The sequence below is a fragment of the Chelonoidis abingdonii genome, chromosome 6 (assembly GCF_003597395.2).
Source record: "Chelonoidis abingdonii isolate Lonesome George chromosome 6, CheloAbing_2.0, whole genome shotgun sequence".
NCBI lineage: Eukaryota > Metazoa > Chordata > Testudines > Testudinidae > Chelonoidis > Chelonoidis abingdonii.
Window position 1 is genome coordinate 114,650,448 of NC_133774.1, and position 15,474 is coordinate 114,665,921.

At 43.8% G+C, this 15,474-nt stretch overlaps 1 protein-coding gene across 4 annotated transcripts in view; it reads right to left on the reverse strand.

Moving 5' to 3' along the window:
• KDM4C (lysine demethylase 4C) overlaps positions 1–15,131 on the reverse strand; it is a 431,136-nt gene extending 416,005 nt beyond the window's left edge. For all 4 annotated transcript variants that reach the window (XM_032803407.2, XM_032803405.2, XM_032803406.2 and 1 more), the window contains exon 1: positions 15,005–15,131. The gene's annotated coding sequence lies outside the window, so the exon portion shown is untranslated. The remainder of the gene's footprint in view (positions 1–15,004) is intronic.
• Positions 15,132–15,474: the final 343 nt, after the last annotated feature.

The window sequence follows — 15,474 nt, forward strand, 5'->3', positions numbered from 1 at the left end:
AATTGGGCCTTATTCATTCATTCATTTATTTGACAATCTGGAGTTATTGTGAGTTTCCCATACCTTCAAAAAAAACTAGTATATCAGCTGACTGATGTAATAAAGTAACAGGGTAAAAATAAAACTGAAAGCTTGCCTGCACAGTTAACATAAAAATAACTGTTCCTCCTTATGACATGGCTTCCCTCTCCTCAAAGTGGTTTTACTCCACTACTACTAATTAAAAAGAGCAAAACTTTATAATATGTTTCTCCCAGAAGGCATGATAAATTCCAACATGTTGGGTTTTAGGATTTTCTAAGGTCCTAATATACTTTCTTTACAGCTAGATATTACAGTAACCAAGAGAAAAGATTTTCCACAAACAGATGCTATAACGGAAATCCACCACCAAACTCAAATAGATTAGGTATAAGGAAATCCATGGGAGTTGGGGAAAAAAGGAAACAGCATTATCTCTGCCCAAGGCCTGTGGTTGGTACTACAGAAGACCCTGTGGACCCTGTCATGGTTACAGGGCTAGATAAACCTCTGACCCTTCTCTGGTCTCTCTGAACACACCCCCTAAAGTACCAGGTGTAATGCCTTTATATTTTCTGGAATGGAAACATACAATCAGACTATCGGGGTTGGAAGGGACCTCAGGAGATCATCTAGTCTAACCCCCTGCTCAAAGTAGGACCAATCCCTAGATTTTTACCCTAGTTCCCTAAACAGCCCTCTCAAAGATTGAGCTCACAACCCTGGGTTTAGCAAGCTAATGCTCAAACCACTGAGCTATTCCAATCCATAACTTTGAAATGCCTTTGATACTTTTTTCCTATACTTAATAGAAAAATGCTCATGTTGCATCTCATCCCAGGGTAGGGGGTGGGTGTGGGGGGGTGGGTGTGTAAAACAAAAAACTTCTACCCTGAGATGATATGAAGCATGAGCATTTTTCTATTAAGTATAGGAAAAAGTATCAAAGGAGTTTCAAAGTTTATATATAATATGTTATATATATTTGGCATAGTGGCCACCAAGTGCGGCATATACCAAGGTGATGCACTGTCCCCGCTGCTGTTCTGCATAGGCTTAAACCCCCTCAGCCAGATAATCACAAGGACTGGATACGGGTGCATGGTTCAGGAGCTGGAATACCATTCAGCCACCTCCTCTACATGGTGACATTCAGCTGTATGCTTAAGAATGACGAGACATCGACTCGCTAAGCCACCTGACATGTATCTACAGTGAGCGATATCGGGATTCATTCAGACTGGAGAACGCTGTGGCCGGTGGTAGTGAAGAGAGGGAAGGTAGTCAGACTGATGGCGTTTGAACTTACCAGCGGCCACATAGCAGACTGACAGACCAGCTACAAGTACGCTTGGCCGTCCCACAGTCACATGGAAACCACGATTGAGAGCAAGGAAGACAGCAACATCCAAGTATCAACCAAAGATAAGACAGGTTCTTGAGAGCAGCTCAGTGGAAGAACAGATCCACGCCATCAACAGATAAGCCCTGCCGGTCATAGATACCCTGGCCGGTACAGTGAGCGGCCAAGGAGGACATGGAGGCTGCCGATTGAAGCCGGAGCTCCTCACAATGCACGGAGGGTTCCACCCAAGTCCAACACCCAGAGACGTATACAGCGAAGAAGGCGGCGGGCTTGGGTGAGGCGTCAAAGCCACTGTCCTGGACGAACCCGGAACATCCAGAGTCTCAGTAAGATGGCCCCAAAGGATGAGCTGCTGGAAATGCCTGAGGCAAGCAGCAACACGGTGAGGAAAACCCAAGCAGAAAGACGTGCCATGACAAGACAAGACCCTGCATGGATGTACCATCGACAATAGCTGAGAGTTGGCTGACATTGGGAAATCCTACCGTGGCTGGAAAGGCTGGACTGAAAAAGACAGCATGAGGCCACCTGATCATAGCAGCACAGGAACAGCACTGACACCGGAATCCATTGAAGCGGGGTTACCACACTAGAGAGGACCCAAGGTGCAGACTGTTGCAGAGAGGGCTCAGAGACAGTCCAACAACATAGTGGCAGGGGTGTAAGCATTGCAGCAGGAACAGCATCACTGAACGGCACAACCAAAGTGGCTGCATTGTGTACCCAGAACATCTGCCAGCGTATGGCTAGACCCTGCCCAAGACCAGAGGGGATTCCACAGAAGGTTGTGGAGAATAGCAGGGCTAAGATTCTGTGGGAACTTCCAGATCAGACAGACAGGCAGGTACTGGCCAATCAACCAACATCGTGGTAATAGACAAGACCAGAAGACAGCAGTGGTGATAGATATAGCAGTGCCAATGACAGCAACATCAGGAAGAAGGAATATGAGAAGCTGGAGAAGTACCAGGCCTGAAAAGGAACTAAAGAGGATGTGGGAAGTGAAGGCCAAAGTGGTCCCAGTGGTGGTAGGAGCACTCGGGGCTGTGACTCCTAAGCTGGGTGAGTGGCTCCAACAGATCCCAGGAACAACATCAGAGCTCTCTGTCCAGAAGAGTGCAGTGCTAGGAACAGCTAAGATACTGCGCAGAACCCTCAAACTCCCAGGCCTCTGTAGAGGACCCGAGGTTGAGGAAGACACATACCACCCATAGGGGTGAGAGGGGATTTTTTTTATTTATTTTTTTTTTTAAAAACCACAAAACTTCTACCCTTATACTTCTATACATTTTTTTTTTTTAATCCGGGAAGTTGTGAGAGGGTGAAGGATGACATTCCATAATAGTGATCTATTTCAACACAATGATTTTTTTCTCTTTTTCCTGAAATTAATAGAGTGATTTTAACTCTTCAGACAGAAGTATGTAAATTCTGTAGCAGTTAATTGCAGAAAAGGCTAGAGCAAATAGTGTGGATAAAAATTGGATTTTAAAAAAAAAGAAATTATTTAAATGAAAATCGTATTTTATCCACCTTATCCTCTCTGACATTTCTCTACAATTCATATCTGCAGATCAGACAGATCCTGTTACCAGATACCAAAGCTCAATAGCAAGAAATGCTTGATTGTTTTCTCTGTACAAAATCAGAGCACCTACAACACTAGAAGATGTTTATTACAGCAAATATTTTTATCCACACCATGAATGAAAAATGTACCAAATGTTATGTGATATGGAAAACCTGGTTTTTGTGATACAAAAAACCCTATTGTTTCCATTATAACCACTGTCAGAGTAGTGCACTAGAACACTGCAGTAAGAACATTTTTATTTTATTTATCTGTTGTGGCTCATTCAGGTTAGCAACGGTTCAGAAGGGTTGATCTTTGCGAAACAAGTTGAAAAAGGAAAAACTTCAGCCTGGAGAACCTACTGCAATAATAGACTGGATGCAAGGTGATTTTCTCTATTTTTTGATGATCAAAAACCATTTATACAACATAATTTTTTTCTTCCTTTCCAATATGGGAGAAAACTGTCAGATGAAAATGGCAAAACCAGCAGAGACTGCCCTTTATTATGAGAGCTGGATGGACTTTACAGAAGGAAAGTCGTTACAAACATCATAGTATGCCACTTGCACTGAACATATGGAGCTGCTGAATGACATACCAAAAGAATAGGTCAAGTCATGGGTCGGCAACCTTTTAGAAGTGGTGTGCCGAGTCTTCATTTATTCACTTTAAGATTTCACATGCCGGTAATACATTTTGACTTTTTTTTAGGTTTCCCTCTCTAAGTCTATATATAATATAACTAAACTACTGTTATAGGTAAAGTAAAACATTTTGAAAACCTTGTTAAGGAGTTTCACTAAAAGTTAAATTAAAATGCTGATCTTAAGCTGCCAGCCTGCTCAGCCTGCTCCCAGCCTGGGGTTCCGTTCACCTAGGCCAGCAGCAGGCTGAGCAGGGCCAGCAGCTGGGACACTAGCTGGCAAGGCGCCAGCAGCCAGAACCCCAGACCGGCGGCGGGCTGAGCAGGGCCAGCAGCTGGGACGCTAGCCAGAACCCTAGACCGGCGGCGGGCTGAGCAGGGCCAGCACCCCAGACCAGCAGCAGGCCAAGCTAGTCAGCCCGCTGCCCGTCTGGGGTTTCGTCCGCTGGCTCTTGCCAGCTGGGGTCCCGGCTGCCAGCCCCGCTCAGCCCGCTGCCAGTCTGAGTTTCTGGCTGCCGGCCCCTTGCCAGTTGGGATCCCAGCCGCCGACCCCGCTCAGCCCACTGCCAGCCTGGGGTGCTGGCCCTGCCCACATACAGTGGGTACCTACCTTCTCCCTGGTTCTGGCCCATTCTCTTCCTCTCTCTCTCTGCACTGAGCACAGGGCTGGAGGTGAAGGAGCAGGCTGGGGGTTGGGGTGCAGGATCTGGCCAGGAGCTAGAATGAGGGAGGGGGCTCAAGGTTCGGGCAGGAGGTTTGGGTGTGGAGCGCTTACCTGGGCAGCTCCCATTGGATGTGAGGGGTGCAGGAACTCCCACTTGGTGCTCAGAGTGGGGGCTGAGGATGTGAGGGCTGCAAGAGTCAGGGCATGGGGGGCTGGGTATGTGTGAGGAGTGCAGGAGTCAGGGCAGAGGGCTGGGGGCATGTGAGGGGGTGCAGGAGTCAGGACATGGGGTGTTGGGGGGCTGGGTATGTGTGGAGGGTGCAGGACTCAGGGATGGGGTCGTGGGGGGGATGCAGGGAGCTGGGGTGCAAGGGTCAGGGCAAAGGGCTGCGGGGGTGGGCTGGGGTAGGAGGGTGCTCCCAGCCCCGTGCCGAGTGGTTTACAGCAAGGGGCTGGAGGGATACGCCCCGCTCCTGCCTCCCTTCCCCACCTCCTTACCAGTCTGAGCAGTGAGGGCGCTGGGGCTGCTCTTCTCCCCTCCCTTGCAAGAGCCACCAGCGGCAGGGAGGGAGAGGAGGCGGTGCACGACCCAACATGCTGGGGGAAGAGGCAGGGGAGGGAGAAGCTTGGCTGCCGGCAGAGCCTGCCGTACAGCAGCAGCCAGCAAGACCAAGCTTGCTTTTGCCCCATCCCCGCCAGAGACAGTGGTAGGCAAGAGGTAGAGAAGAGCGGGCTGGGACGGGCAGCATTTTTAATGGCACGCTGCTGCCTGCCAGGGTTCAGCAGCAGGCTGAGAGGCACCCCAGCAGGCAGCAGTGTGCCATTAAAAATCAGCTCGTGTGCTGTCTTTAGCACACATGCCATAGGTTGCCAACCCCTGGGCTAAGTTCTGCACTGGTTTAATGCATTAATCATGTAAGCAGAGTCAGGATGAGCTCTACCCTGACATCTGATGGTGAATTATGGTGAGCGTGAAAAAGAGTTTCAGGGACTGATCATATTTGCATAGGCACGCCCACCCCACCTAGCATAGCCCACAGAAGCCTAAAATGGTTACTTCGACAGCTGTGGGAGCCCCAATTTCTTTGTTATTGGGGCAGGAGAAATAAAGTGTTGTCACTCTGATTATGTGAATAAGGAACTATTAAACTGCCTTATGACAGAGAATGTCACCATCAAGTAAATAGCACTCGCTAGACAAGGGACATGGGTGCCAAAACCTAGTGAATTGAGAGAGGCTGGGGATAGGTGTGTGTACTTGATGGTATGGGTCCCTCTGGAGGGTCTAGCACACCAATTGCACCTCCTTTTCTCTGTCCACTGTTGAATAGCAGAGCTAATTTTGATTCTATTAGGAGTCTAGCTAGTTGAGCTGAATTCACTTTGGGCCAATAGTGCACCAGCACTGGGGCTCCCCTACAACAAACTGAAATCACTAAAAGAGCTAGAACTACTGAGCTGAGATCACTGAGTACTGTGTTAACTAGTGGGGGAGCCTGAAGATATACTGCTAAGCAGCTGGCAGGGCAGTTTGCAGGATGGTTGGTTGGAGCAGCGAGTCAGCAGAGTGGAGCTGAGCAGTTTGCAGGGACAGTTGGAGTGGTTCATGGGATGGCTGGTGGAGCAGAGCAGCTTGTGGGATGGTTGGAGCAGCCCACGGAACAGTGAGCAGAGCAGTTTGCAGGGACGGCTGGAGAAGCGGAACAGCTGGAGGAGCGGAGCCATTCATGGTGAAGGCTGTAGCAGACCTCCACGGAGAGGCGGGACAGTCGGCCTTGCTCACGCAAGGTGCCCCTTAACACCCCCTCAATTCCACCCAGCTGTGGGGGTGGGGGGTGTAAAACTGCAGATACATTTTTGAACACTGGGGTGGCACTGACCAGGGACAGAGACTTTTGGGTTGTTGGACTTTGGGGTGATTTGGACTTAAGACCCTGAAGGGAAAAGGACATTGCCAAACGTACTTGGAGGTGGGTCTTTTGCTCATGGTTTGTGTTATAATCCTGTTTGTGGTGTTTCCCCAACGTAATGCTGCATTGTTTCCCTCCTTTATTAAAAGGATTTTGCTACACTCGGACTCCTTGCTTGCGAGTGGGGAAGCATTGCCTACTAGAGGCGCCCGGGGGAGTGGGGGTGGTATGTAATTGTCCCAGGTCACTGGGTGGGGGCTTGAGCCGGTTTTATATTGTGTTATTGAAACGAAACCCCTGGATACTGAATCCGGCCCTTGTTGCTGCCAACTCAGAGTGACAGAAGGGTTACAATCAAATAAACTTCTGTAGATCTGGGCTAAGTCTTATTTAGTCAAATTTGATTGTGTCTCAGAGCCATTGCAGAATTGCCATGACTGACAGTCTCTGCTGGAGAACTCAATGAAAAGCAGGACTTGGGTGTGTTAGCAAAGCAGAGTTCGGAAAATACACACAGCACCTGCCCCCAAGTTAATGCTAGCAATTCCCTACTTTCATAAGAAACATTCTTCAGTATTCCTTTTATTTTTTACTATGGTTCTTGAGACCTTGGGGGAAGGGACGGAGTGAGGCCAGGACCTGGGGCAGAGCGCACCCCTCCCCCACAGCACATTAGAAAGTCAACACCTCTGATGGGAGGCTCTGGAGTACACTAGCAGTAATCTTCCTTACCAATCCCCTTTGCAGCCCCCAAGAGGAGGGAGAAAGAGAAAACACCTTCTCCCTTCTAGCAGGTAGAGTGAAAAATGTATCAGAATCACATAGCCAGACACTGGTTGTGACAGGATGCAGAGGCAACACCTAGTGCTCAGTAAGCAAAAGGTCAGCATCTCTGGCTTTCCTCTCTTCTCCCCTCATAAATGTGATTTGATAAGGAGCTATAAGAATGGCTGCTTGTGAGACACGTCGAAAAGAATGCCTATAAGAAGAGAGAGTTCTAGATCCAGTGATGAGTGAACCCCAAATTGGAGAATTTTAGTTATGTTTGTCTTGAATTTATGTTGAAAAAAAAGTTTTGCTCGTGCTGATTACTGCTGACTTATTTCTGCTAAGTCACTTCCATGATGGTTCTCCCAGAGACTGGCCTTTTCACCAAGGCACTGCCCTGAGCATCGGTGATGGAAAGACACTCCATACACACGGACACTTTGTCTTTTGTATCTGCCTATAGTTAGTAGGCACCTGATACATTTTTAAGTGCTGACAAAGACTCTACTCCCCACATATCATTAAGGAAAAAGTTGCCTACTCGCCAATTGTGAATGGATTTTTCAAATCCTACTGAAAGGGAAAAACAAAATAAGTATATATTTTTTGTGAGGAATTATTAGAAAGCATTCTTAAGGTTACAGAGTGAAGCATTCAAAAAGTTCAGAAAGGCCAGAATCCAGGTAGCACACAATGTTAAATCTGCCTTTTTGCAAGCATGCATCATGACACAGTCTTTTCTTATATGAGCACAAGATGTTCAGTGAGGCAGCTGCTCAATATTTTTTTATCCTCTTCATTCAAAAGATGTCTCCTCTTATTTACTGCACACCATCTAAACCTTTCACTGAATAAGGAATTTTTCAAGAATGTCTTCATGAGCTTTTCTGGAACACTCACCACTACATTGTACATATGAGTGCCTCAAACAGTTATGAATTTATCTTCACAATACTTTTTTAGAGAATTAATACCATATTTTACAAGTGAGGAGCAGAGGCACAGGGAGATTAAGGCCAAAGCTTGTAAGTGACCACCTATTTTCAGTAGCTCACTGTGAAAACCCTGTATACCCATGTACCCCCCACTTTTATATGGTTATGATATAGTGTGTACAAAGTAAGCCTTGTGAAATAAGTTTAAAACTCAAATCTGCTGAATATTATTATCCTGATGAAATGTGTGTAACATCACTGCATGTAAAATTGTCAGATCTTGTTATAGGTTTGTTACTGAAATATGTTGTAATTCTGGATAGCGCCCTCAAACTATTTTCTCAAAGACAAAGGGATAGTGGCACACCAACTAAGTGCTAAACGGCCATCACCTGCTTAATCGGAGATTCACCAGCAGGGGAGTTGTCAACAAGAAATTTACAATTCATCTGAAGGATAGTTGTCAGTTCACACACACCATGGAACTGCCTGATCCCATAACTCAGCAAAGACTTTTCCAATACAAAGGGTCAGAGTATAAAAAGGAGAGGCAGTGATCTCCTCATTACCTCTTCTCCCCCTTGTCTTACAAAGCAATCTTGTTGCCATGTAGAGGTCACTCAATGAAATTAACAGGTAGCAGATTTAAAACCAAGTTTTTCACTGACCTACTTTCAAAAGTGAGAATATTTTTTTTAATGTTTACTCAAAAGCAATTAGTCGGAGACTGAGACCAAGCTGGAAAGTTTCAGCCCAAAAGGTTAAAGTTTGTCTAAGTTACAAGAAACAAAACACATGGAGTTACAGGGGAAAACATTAAGCAACCTTAATAATAGGTATTTGCAGAGCTGTAATTGCAGAAAACAGAATAAAGGAATTGTTAAAAAGGAAATCTCTTGGGATTTCTCAAACCTCCTGATTTTGCCATGCCATCCTCCCCCCTTTACAAAGCATCTGACTGTTCCTTAAACTTACTTTCATTTCTGTTGCTTTATTCCCTATATTTCCACCCAATTTCTAATTCATATGTCTTTTATTTTATTTTGAATTAGAATAAATAGAATGTCTTTTTCTTAACCACTACGCTGGTATAAACAATTTTTCTGGTTCCAACGTATCAAATATATTTGTAATTTTGAGTATACTGTAAGGTCCCTTCTACATGAAGGAAATAAATGGTGAAAATTAACTGAACCTCACCGCCCCCAACAATGTCTGTCTCTTTACTTTCCTTCTGCGCAGTAATAATGATCTAGGTTCTTTTAAAAAGGGACACTGTCAAGCCGTAGGTTCAAGCTTTAAGTTTTAATAGAAAACTAGATTTCCAAAAAACACATTTTGGGTGAAATCCTAGCCACACTGACATTTTGCCTGATGGGGACAGGAATTCACTTTTTATTGGCAGAAATGCATTTTTTTTTATTTTACATAAGAACGGCCATATTGGGTCAGACCAAAGGTCCATCTAGCTCAGTATCCTGTCTTCTGACAGTGGCCAATGCCAGGTGCCCCAGAGGGCATGAACAGAACAGATAGTCATCAAGTGATCCATGCCCTGTTGCCCATTCCCAGCTTCTGGAAAACAGAGGCTAGGGACACCATCCCTGTCCACCCTAGCTAATAGCGAGTCATGGATCTATCCTCCATGAACTTATCTAGTTCTTTTTTTAACCCTATTATAGTCTTGGCCTTCACAACATCCTCTGGCAAGGAGTTCCACAGGTTGACTGTGCATTGTATGAAAAAAATACTTGGTTTTAAATCTGCTACCTATTAATTTCATTGGGTGACCCCTAGTTCATGTGATATGAGAAGGAGTAAATAACACTTCTTTATTTACTTTTTCCACATCAGTCATGATTTTATAGACTTCTATCATATCCCCCCTTAGTCATCTCTTTTCCAAGCTCAGAAGTCCCAGTCTTATTAAACTCTCCTCATATGGAAGCCATCCAATATGTCTAATCATTTAGGTTGCCCTTTTCTGAACCTTTTCCAATTCCAATCTATCTTTTGTGAGATGGGGGGACCATATCTGCGCACAGTATTCAAGATGGATGGATTGCCTCTATATAAATCCATTGTATGGATTTATATAGAGGCAATGATATTTTATGTCTTATTATCTATCCCTTTCTTAATGATTGCCAACGTTCAGTTTGCTTTTTTGACTGCCATTGACATTGATTGCATGTTTTCAGATAGAAATCTTGGTATCATTGTGAATAGTTTTCTTGAGTGGTAACAGCTAATTTAGAGCCCATCATGTTACATGTATAGTTTTCCAATGTGCATTATTTTGCATTTATCAACAGTGAGTGACACCGCAATCTGGGACAGGTCCTCAGATTTGTCACCTAAAAAGGATGGTTCAGGTTTGGGAATCTCCCTCACATCCTCAACCATGAAGACCCATGCAAAGAATTCATTTAGTTTTGCCACAATAGCCTTATTGTCTTGAGTGCTCCTTTAGCATCTCGATTGTCCAGTAGCCCCACTGGTCGTTTAGCAGGCTTCCTGTTTCTGACGTACTAGAAGAAAATTGCTATTACATTTCGAGACTTTGGATAACTGTTCCTCAAATTCTTTTTTGGCCTTCCTAATTATATTTTTACACTTCATTTTCTTTTTTTTTTAAATTGTTTTTGGGTTTAAATAATCCTGTGTAAGGTTTGCAATTGCAGTGTTCTGCCAATGTTTGAGAACCAGAAAGTGAAACTGATGAGAACTACAGATAGAAGTAAATTTGCTTTCACTTTCTACTTTTTGTATTATGCAGTTGTTTTAACCTGAACAAATGCATTTAAAATTCAAACTCTCATATTTTAACATCTTAAATTATTGATAGGAAAATCTGCTTTAAGTGTTATTTTAACCTGAGAATGTTTCTTTATTTTTACCCAAAGTTAGACTCAAGTCCTGCAAAACTTATCCATGCTCTTATCTTTAAGTACATGAGAAGTTCCTCTGAAGGCATTGGGGCTACTCATGTGTATAAAGTTAAGCATTTAAGCATGCAGCATCAGGACTTTATCATTTAATTACACACCTTTTAACTAATGAAAAAAGGCCTAGATTAATATATAAATCTATGATAGTAAACTAAATGCAATACCATCTATGAAACCTACAAAGCTCCTTAACAATTTGCTGCTCCAAAACAGCAGCACAGTTTTATAGTGCAGTTTAGACCCATCAGTATGCAACTGCTTATAAAATCCCTTTATTACATGTTTGAAATATGCAAGAACTAACTAAGTTCTCATTCTAGAATATCCAGTATTTAAGCTTGCTAATTTCTGATTTTACGGAAGGGAAGGGGGAGGCATTTTTTTTTTTTTTTAAATGCAAGAGCATAAGGGGGAAGGATATCTCAGTGGTTTGAGCATTAGCCTGCTAAACCAGGGTTGTGAGTTCAATCCTTGAGAGGGCCACTTAGGGATCTGGGGTAAAAATCAGTACTTGGTCCTGCTAGTGAAGTCAGGGGGCTGGACTCAATGACCTTACAAGGTCCCTTCCAGTTCTAGGAGATAGGTATATCTCCAATTATTAAATTAAACAGTTATTTTCTGTCACTTGTTTATTGTTTTGCTGTAGACCTTAAAGTGAGCAAAAAAAAATACTAGAAAGCAATAACAAGTTCTTCACTGTTACACTATTTACATTTTTGTTTTGGAAAAGTGTTATGGTGTCCCAAGAACAATTCTTATTTGCCATAATCATTGAGAGGAACTTCAATCAAATAGTAAGACAATTATAATAAGAAGTGCTACTCTGAAGTTCCATATATACTTTAGCCAAAACTGAAAACAGTTTTCAAACATAATTTTAATTTAAACTACATTTGAATATAGTTAGCCACCTCATGCAGCTAAAACCAAGATATGTTCACCATCAGATTCAGGAAGTATAGTCAAATCCCAGCAGAAGACAACTTGAAATAAGACAGACTTCAAAATTAATTCATTAAGCAGCTGCCCCAGTTGAAAGAGGCCACATTTTAAACAATCTAAAATAATAACTAGCATTTACCTGTGTAATTTACTGATTTGAATGCATAACTGTGGTAATTGTACATTTAAGTTTGGCACACAACTCCCCACCTGACTTGTTTAAAATTCAGACCCTTAATGACAAAATACTGTATTAAACAGAGACACGAGACAAAAAACTAACTCACTCCACCTCGTTTTCTTAATATTTACATTGCAATCTATGATTAGAAGGCTAAATCTTAGAATTTCATATTTTAGCATCTCTTTATACTGGCTAAATGTTCCTGCCCTCCTCCCTCCCCCCCTTAAGTGCAATGTATGCTAAATCTGATCCCATTATGGCTTAATCTTTACCATTCTTTATTATTAGGCTAAAATCATTTCCTGGGAGACATTCCAAAAAAGCAGGTTATAGTATAGGTTTTATTACCAGGCATTAGCCACAGTTCAGCCACCAGTGGCCAGCAACTGGCATAGCTATACCAGCACAAATTCAGCGGAGACAAGGGTAGCCATGATTCACACCAGTTCAGGTTTACCCCAATTTCAAGCAAGGGAAAATAGAATTTGCAAATCACATTTTTGTTTGTCTACATTTGGGGGTTGCGTTGTTGCAGTAAAACCATTTGCTGGTTATCAAAGTATAGACACTGATAGAGAAACAATTTTACAAATATGTATGTCACCATATTCAATATCTTAGTAAAAAATGCATCCAAGAAAAAGATCACTGTGCTATTTTGTTTCTTTTTTTTTTAATCAAGCCACTAACCTATCACTACAAAGCCCTTTGCTTTGCATAAGATAGATCAGCTTACAAATTATGGGTATGTCAGTTACCTCATAATTTCTGTCCCTACTTCTAAAAAATTAGCATCAATAATAATGGAAGAAACTATAAATTTAAAGCTATTTAAGAACATCGAAGGTGGATCCTTCAGTCTCTGAAATGATATAAACACTGAAAATCAATCAATAGGAAGAATTTGTTTATTTACATAAAGAAACAAGATCAGTTCTCTTCATTCAAATGCATTACAACCTAGCAGAAATATTTGAAGTAAAAAATGTTAATTTTAACCAGACCTTGAAGCCAATGATGCTTTTACTGACTTGGGATCAAATCCCACTCATTTCACTCATGTGAGTAATCCAAATGAACCTAATAGGATTACTTGAACAAGTGAGGAGAGGAGGATTTTACCTTTATTTTCTGACTTTCAAGTAGATTGATAATGTAAATTTTAAGGTCTCAATCCTGCAACTTGCTCTGCATAGGTGAATCCCTGTACCCACACAGGGTCAGCTGTAGGATTAGGGCCTAAAATGATAATTAATTCAGAATATAGTAAAAATTTTCTTTCTAGTTTTTGCAGTTATTACACAGAAAATCCCTTGCTACATTCTGTTGAGAGTTTGCTTATGATTTTTTTTTTTTTGACAATGACAATAGGAACCCTATCTCTGAACTACAATCCCTTGTTATCCACTTCATGACACCTATGTGATAGTACTAAGCTATAATCTTGTATTGGTTAACTTTCACTGAAATATCAACTACAAACAAGAAATGTATATATTGTTCTACTGCACCTATAGTTTACAGAAACTGCAAGAACAGAAAAATGGACCATTAGAAAAAAAAATACAAAGAATATGATGGAGAGAATAGGACAGTCAGAAGACTGTATTCAAATCCATACATGAAGAATCTGTGAAATTACATGGCTTTTTAAAAAAAAGTGTCACAGTTCAAGTCAAAACAGCACCTCCTCAATCTAATACCATGCACTACTGAACTAATTGATTATATTTATCTGACACCTGCTAGTTTCATGTACCAAGCCTGATTTTAAAAATAATTTTTCTTTAAAAATACTGAGAACTATTTCACAATGCAAAGCAACAGAATCCACAATACATTCCATAACAGAGGATCCAAAACACTTCCTGAAGGTTCCAATCTTATAAGGGACTCAGTATGGCCCAGTGAATAGAGTAACCAATTAGCACACAGGAGAGCCAGATTCTAGTCCTGGCTCAGCCACTGGCCTGAAGAGTGACCTTGGACAAGTCATTTCAGCTCTGTTTCTCAGTTTCCCCATCTGAGAAATGGGAATAACAATGTTTACTTCATTTGTAAAGCACTTTGAAAACTACCAACGGAAACAACTACATAAGAGGTAGGGATTAATATTATTTGGACAGACACCTGTGTTCACATGTAGCACCACAACTGCAGTAGGGGGGGCAACCTATGCTGAGTCATTGTAGAATTGGGGCCAAAGTGATACACCTGCTGTATTCATTTCACTACTTTTTTTTAAATGGGATTTTTTCCCCCTGACAGTAAATTATCTAGGTTTACACACATGCCCATATCCAACTCTGAAGTACAATCACACAAGAAGTGAGACACAGTGACAAGTCACACATGCAGTCTGATTTGTTTTTCAGGTTAATGTTATGAAAACACTTGTTTAAAAAAACAATAGCATGTTTGTGAACACAAACTCCAAACAACTCAACGTGTGCCACAAGAATTGCATTTGCCTCTCGCTTCCTTCCATTTCGCTACCGAACCAACAGATGCACGCAGCCCAGCTGCAGCGTGCACAAAGGCAGCAGCCACAGTGACAGCTGGGGCAACAGGGCTGGTTTCCTGTGTGATCCCCTCACGTCCTGTTAAGCCAGTGCAGCACCGTACCTACCACCTGGTGGTTAAGGGTGTAGACAGTGAGCACGGCATAGGGCGCTGGGAACCACCCGCACCCGCATACCCTCCTCTCCGCAGGGCCAGGGCTGCTCACAGGAAGCCACCACCGGCCCCTCCCCATACATACAAGCTGTGCTGCTCCCCACTCATCCCTGCTTTACCACAAACACAGCCCCGGTCACACACACACACACACACACACACACACTCCCGGCCCCTCCCCCGAGCAGGTGGCAGAGGCATCCCCGCCTAAGTGCTGCGTGCACCGGCCTCCCCGTTGCTCCCTGCGCCACCGCGCTCCAGCCCCTGCTTGCTCCCCTCAGGGGCCTCCCCTGCGGGCTCCCCCAGCTGCACCCCCAGGCCCGGCCTCTGCCCCCAGCGGGATCTGTGCGCTCCGGCTCGAACTGTACCTGGACGGGGCAGCTAACGGCACCGCAGGGTCGGGGGAGCGGCCGCACTCCCCCTCACTCGCTCCCTGCTTTGCTTTCGGGGCTTCTTCCGTGCGCGGATGACAGCTGTTTTTTGCGCATGCGCAGACCCTCCTGTAGGCACGGCGAGAACAGAAGCGAGCCGGGGGCGTCACGTGACACGAGAACCCCCGCCCACTCCTCTGGAGGGCTGTGTCAGGTGACCAAGGACCACTTAACCGTTCAACCGAGTATTTCCGGGAAGAGCAGTGCGCATGTGTAAGAAAATGTTCCTGGGGAGGGGTGGAGAGTGACAGAAAGGGACCGGGAACAATAACTGCAACGGTGTGTGTGACAGCCTGGAGAAGGTCACGTGAGGGCAGTGAGCGGGAGAGGCAGCTAGACCAGCGCCTTCCCTGCAGCGCCAGCAGCCCAGGCAGAGCTGAGGGCAGGGCCAGCCTGGCAAGCTGATT